We start from the raw sequence: 6,894 nt of genomic DNA, 5'->3' as shown, positions 1-6,894 counted from the left end.
GCCAGATGAAAATAAAGGACAATTGTATGAGATCACTTTTCAGCTGAAACTGATGGACAAGATCAAGAAGTGTCAGGAAGAAATAATGAATCAAGAACTAGAAAGTTTAACTAGAAAAAAGCTTTGTACACAAAGAGATAGCACGTGTATGTTTAGGTTTTCCTCGAGGATATGGATTCCTAATGTGACTGAACTGAAGATTGAGATTTTGCGGGAAGCTCATAATTCTAAGTTTTCCATTCACCCGGGGAGCACTAAGATGTATCAGGATTTGAAAAAGCACTTCTGGTGGCCAGGAATGAAAAAGGAAATTGCAAATTGGGTTAAAAAGTGCTATGTATTCCAGACAGTGAAGGCAGAACATCAACGACCAAGTGGATTGTTGCAATCTTCGGAGATTACACAATGGAAATGGGAAGAAATCGCGATGGATTTTATGGTAAGACTACCAAAGACGAAGGTGAACCATGATGCTATTTGGGTAATTATTGATAGAGTGACGAAGTCTGCACATTTCCTTCCAATTAATGAAAAGTATTCTTTGGACCGGCTAGTCAAGTTGTATTTGGATGAAATTATGACCAAGCATGGAGTCCCTGTTTCAATTGTGTATGATCGAGATCCAAGGTTTAATTCAAGATTTTGGATGAAATTCCAGGAATGTTTAGGGACTAAGTTGAAAATGAGTACCGCCTACCATCCCAGACAGATGGCCAGAGTGAAAGAACAATTCAAACAATAGAAGATATGTTAAGGTTTTGTGCTTTGGATTTTAATGGAAGCTGGGATGATCATTTGCCGTTAATTGAGTTTTCTTATAATAACAGTTATCATGTCAGTATAGGAATGCCGCCCTACGAAGCTTTGTATGGACGTAAGTATAGATCCCCTCTTTATTGGGATGAAGTAGGAGAAAAGAAATTATTAGGCCCTGAGTTGGTTCAATAAACCAAGGATGTAGTTGTATTGATTCAGAAAAGGTTAGAAGCAGCTCAAGATAGACAGAAAAAGAATGCGGACCTTTATCGAAAAGACGTGGATATGGAAATAGGATCATTGGTGTTACTAAAAGTATCGCCCTGGAAAGGATTGGTTAGATTTGGATCGAAAGGCAAGTTGAGTCCTAGGTATATCGTACCCTTTAAGATATTAAGGAAAATTGGTAAAGTTGCCTATGAGTTGGCATTGCCATCGCAGTTACAACATATCCATAATGTGTTCCATGTGTCTATGCTGAAGCGTTATATCCGCGATTCGAACCAAGTTATTGAATATGAACCAATCGAGCTTCAGCTAGATTTGTCCTATATGGAACGGCCGATCCAGATCTTAGATCGCAAAGAGCGAGTCCTTAGAAATAAGTCTATTCCCATAGTTAAAGTACTGTGGCGGAATCCTCGAGTGGAAGAGTCCACTTGGGAGTTAGAGTCAGATATGCGTGACAATTATCCTCATTTGTTTAATTAGATTAGATTCTGAGGACAGAATCTTCTTAAGGGGGAAGGATATAACGACTCGTACATCTCTGTAATATTAAATGTGTAATTACTAAATAATTAAATAAATAAACTATGTGTATAGTACCTGTCAGCTGGATATTATTTTGTTAATATATTTTTTTATTATTAATTATGTGTGATTGTTGGTGTTCGAGGATCATTTGTGTATTTAGTTATAACGCTGTGTTATTTGTTTTATAGTTAAAGGTGATTTATTTAAAATTTATTTTCATAAATATTTGGATTGTCTCTAAAATCATTTTTATCGCTTTACAATTTTATTTATTATTTTTAGGAGTTTATAAAATTTAGAAATCAAATTTTTATTGTTTATTTATCTTTAAATGATTTGCTGATTGTATTTAATTGTAAAATCAGTATTTAATTCTAGAATTCTTCAAAAATTACGAAATTTACATTTTATTAAGTCTGAAATATTTTGAGAATTTTAAAAATTGTTCGGAGATTTTTTTGGGAGTAAATTAACCTGCGCATTTTTTTTCCCGTTAAATCGTCAAAATGCGAGCCTGATTTGCATTCTAAAAATGATATAAAAATTATAAAATTTTGATATATTATTACTTTTAATTATCTTGGGAATTTTGAAGTTTATTTGGAATCATTTCGATTTGTTGTATCCGCGAATTATATCGTTGAAAATTTAAAAGAGGGGCAAACCAGGCAGTACGGAAAGGGGTATAAATATAAAAGAAAAAAAACCACAAGAACACAACCCAATTCCCCCACCCCCTGTTATCTCTCTCATCTCCCTTCATTCTCTCCCGTCCTCTTTCCCTTCTTCCTCCGCCGCCACCATCTTTCTCCAGTATACCCCTCTCCCCCTCTTCTTTCTCCTCTATCTCGACCCCTCTCTCCTGTTCTCTCTATTTCCCTCTCTTCCCTCTCGTATCTTTTCTTCTTCCCCTGTGGTGTTCGATTTCATTTATGTGTGCGTGTGTGTGTTTATATCGTGTGCATATATTCTCGAAGGTGTGGCTTACGTTATCTCCTGCTGTGCTTTGTGTTTTCCGATTCTAATTTTTTTGCTCCGGTCGCCACCAGGTTATTTTGCGGCCGGGTGACGGGGCGCGTGTCCTTCACGCGGCTTGTATTTTGTGCCCCGTATTGCTTTGGTTTGATCAGTACTGATTACAGTTTTATTATTTTAATTCTTCTTTGCAGGAAAGTTTATTTGATTGATTTGTGAAATAAAATATTTTGGTACGAGAATTTTAATAATTAATCGATGGAATTTACATAGGATGCCCGGTATTTACGGGAACCCTGTAATTATATCGCCGTCGGCGATGAGCTTCGGCGAGCCGACGGTGGACTATGAAAATTCGATCGGAGTCCTGCGATTTAAAACAAAAAATACGAATAAAAATATAAAATACGATTAATAAGTATATTTGATTGGTGTATGTGAATTGTGAATTGACATTGTTGATTGAATCGGTGGATGGGACTTGGACAATTGAATTTTTAGTGTTTGTATTGTGATTGATTTGACATCGGGATGTTCGACGGGTTAGCGGATAATCAAAGGAGGTGCTGCCCGATTACCGGAAAATTAAACTACGGATATACGAGACCGTACCCAATGGCTATCGGAACGTCGATCAGTTATATATAACTAATTTATACGAAACTTGATTATGTGTTATGATGAAATACTTTGCAAAAACCGATAACCCTAATTTCGTAAAAGGACAAATATACCTATTTTATGAAAACGAACACCGAACCGACTTTCAAGGACATGAACCTTAATTGATACGTGTATGATTATATTGAGAATGTTACGAGTCGGGTTTATTGACGTACGGTTAGATTGTTAGCGAGGATAGTCAAGCGTATTCGGACGTCTATTTTAGGGTATCTTGGTTCCTGTAGGTTCCAGTCGAAATCCTTAGCATCCCGGTCGGTGCAAAGTCAACCAGTAATAGTTGTTAAAGCATATTGAGGCAAGTACCCCTGACCATATCTTTATGGTTAAGCATATATGAATATACTATTGTTTTATTCTCGTAGTGGAATAAAACATTTTAAGTTACGTATCCCCTGTGTTCAAATGGTTTTGTTAACTTATGTTTTGGGGGAAAAGTAACTTCTGAAAATGCCTATCTCTAAATTTTGAATAAAATGAAAATGTTTTGGAAGGTGTGTTGTGATATAATGGTTTTGACAAGAGATAGGTAAATGATTTGGAAAACTGGATAAAAATGATCAGATAATTGGATGAGTGTGTGCAGGGGGCCCGTAACGGCCTGGAAGATAGCGTAAGAGGCGAAGTGGTTGCACACCCTATTATAACCACCAGCCCAGCGTGAGAGAGACCTAGCTAGTCTCTGAGTTCCGGAATAAATTTCATAGGATGGCCAATATAGAGTTGTCCTATGGAGATAGCCTGATCAGCTGTCTCACCGAGGATCATCCAATACTTTTATATCTGAGCAAATGATTTTATGGGTCCTGTGATGGGATGGGTTTTATGGTTCCCGTAACGGAACAAGTGATTTTGGGTCCCCGTAACGGGACAAATGGTTTAATGGGTCCTGTGATGGAGCGGAATATTTGAAAATGAAAGTAGCATGCTAAAAATTTAACTCTGGTATTTACACAGCACAGTTAATGAGATGTTTTATAGAGCATGCTAGCTATTGTGATCCAGTTTTCAATAATTCATCAATTTTCATCTGCTTACGCTTGTTTTACTGGTTTTCTACTAACAAGTTATGATTTCTGTTCCTACTTTTGTTTATTATAAACTGTTTTAATTAATATTCATATAGTGGTACTGCTGAGCGATTGATCGCTTACTCTTACAAATATTTTCGTATATTTTTGCATTGAAGATGCCTGGGAGATGTTGCTATATTGGTAAGGGCCAATTTTCAGTCCCTCCCGTGTTGAGCTCCTCTGAGTGTGTTGTGTCAGACCAAGTGCGGTCTGTGAGTTGCTGTAGAATAATAGTTATGTCAGGTTGTTTTCGATAAGTTGGGTTGTAATAAGTGTGTAACCTAAATTATACTTGAACCTGGAAAAGATCTTGTGAAAGGATTGTTTAAATTTGAAATAAAACTGAGTTGATTGTATTAATATTGTAGTTTAATATGGTTAGTGATGTTAACTCCTGGCCCGGGGTTGAGGCCGTCATAGCAAATGTAATAAGAATCTGAAGAAATGTCAATATTCTGAAATTAGAATAGGGGAAAAACTTGTCTTTCACGCGATTCACTCCAAGTACTTCACCGTCGTCTATCACCGGCTCGACTCGCCTTGCTGGCTTTGCTTCCATCAAAGAAATAGACTTATTTAGTCATCTTATATCCCAATTGCGTCTCAACCTGACTTCACATAGCACATATTGTCTACCCATGCGCGTATTATTAATTTGTATACTACTTATTAGCAGATAGCACTCGATTAACCACTTGATGCACATAAACACATAAGCCACATAGTCATTTTAGGTTTAAAATAATTTTTTTGAATCAAAATCGACTCGTTGTTCGCTTAACCGATCATTATCTGACTCGTTTCCTATTTTTCGGAATTTATCAGACTCGTCTCTATACGCGATAAGGCTCATAATTAAATAAATATCAAAATTCAACTATTTTTAAAAATAAATTAGGATTTAATATTATTTTTAATGAAAAAGATCATTTTTCAGAGTCAAAGGGCTTTCGTTTCGCTCGAATCAGATAAACGGTTTAATTAATATCAAATAAACACAGATAAATCAATTTATTATTCAATATAAATTGTAATAACCCCAATATTTGGAAAATTTTTGAAACCCTTATGAATAGTGTTTTTGATGAATGAGAAAACTTTTCATGCCACACTATGTAGGGGTTCTGTTATTGATCTTCTGGGATATTATTAGTACTCTATGTGGTATATAAGTGTATATAAAGATCGTCAGAATCCAATTCCGAACACTTTGATTTTTCCCGGAAATCCACTAGATACGGAAAGAATTAAGTATAAGGTAACAGGATAAAAAGGATTTAAATTAAAGGATTATAAGATAGGATCATAAAAGGAATACAATATATTGAGAAAGGTTAAGGGAACCTAAGTAATAAGATCCCGGGTATGATCCCTCAAACGATAAACGAAAACGAAAGTTAAGCGAACCGTATAACAGATCAGCGGTCATTAGGCAAATGTTAGGGCGAAAACATGCACTAATATTCACGCAAGTATACGCGGTCGCAAGTAATATAGAATACTTTCTAGTTCGTTCCCTCAGAGACTCAGACTAAATTATTGTCTGATTAAACTCACTCACCAATGTATGATTACTCCTCAATGTTAAGATAATAACACTTAAAATTGTTGATTAAATATTAACTATAATTAACTACTTAATTAACCACTCGAATAATTACGAGTCACTCGCTTAAATTGATTAATTGTCGAACCAATAATCGAATTAATCGATCTAATTATTTAATCTCATTTATTAAATAATTAATTAAATAATAAATATTAAATAATTATGTAAATAAATAGATAATTAATTAATTAATTAAATACTTAACTTTTTGAATTTCTAAATTAATAAAATAATTTAGAATTTATTTACAAATTAAATCAGATTTTTAATCTAATTTTTATTTGTTTTTTTCTAATTTACAAAAACTATTTCTGCTTTATAAAAATAAAAGTAATTAATTAAAAACACAGAAACACAATCAGGAAACTAATTTGGGGGTTTTCAGGATCAAACCCGGGTCGATTTCCGGGTTGGAACCGGTCGAACCCGGATCGTCCAAGAACATCACCGACAACGACGCTAGTGAATTTTCCGGTGGTTCGACGACGGTTAAACACGTAGTTTCTGTCTAATTTGTTCTGCGTTTTTATTCCATAGCAGCCCACGACAACTCCCCTGCCTTCCTCCTCCTTCCTTCGTTGTTCCCGACGTCGAAAAACGAAGAACACTACCCGCGGCGGCGGTTCTCCGACGAGCACAAAACCAACCCCAAACTCGACGAATCTGGTACTGTTCGACAGGAAAAATGATGATCTAAACGTTCATAGTAATCACAATATCTAACAATCAACTATTAACAACACCTGAATTCAAAGCTTAAACCCGAAATTATAACTTTAAAATCGACTAATTAAATGATGAAATTGATTACAAAAATGAAAACTAGATTCAATACTTCAAATCGACTACTTACATGAACGATTTGGTGCACAGTATCACGTTCAAATTCCGATTTGATTCCAAGAACTCCAAACCCTAGTTTCTGGAAATTTGGGGATTTTTGGTTAATTTTCTAAATTTTTATGATTTAATTATAATTAATTAATAAAAATTAGGCTATTTATAGTAGTAAAAACAATACTCCTAATTAAAATTAAGGCCCTA

Source organism: Apium graveolens, chromosome 10 (genome assembly GCF_009905375.1).
Source record: "Apium graveolens cultivar Ventura chromosome 10, ASM990537v1, whole genome shotgun sequence".
NCBI classification, from domain to species: Eukaryota; Viridiplantae; Streptophyta; class Magnoliopsida; order Apiales; family Apiaceae; genus Apium; species Apium graveolens.
This window is presented reverse-complemented; position numbering follows the sequence as displayed.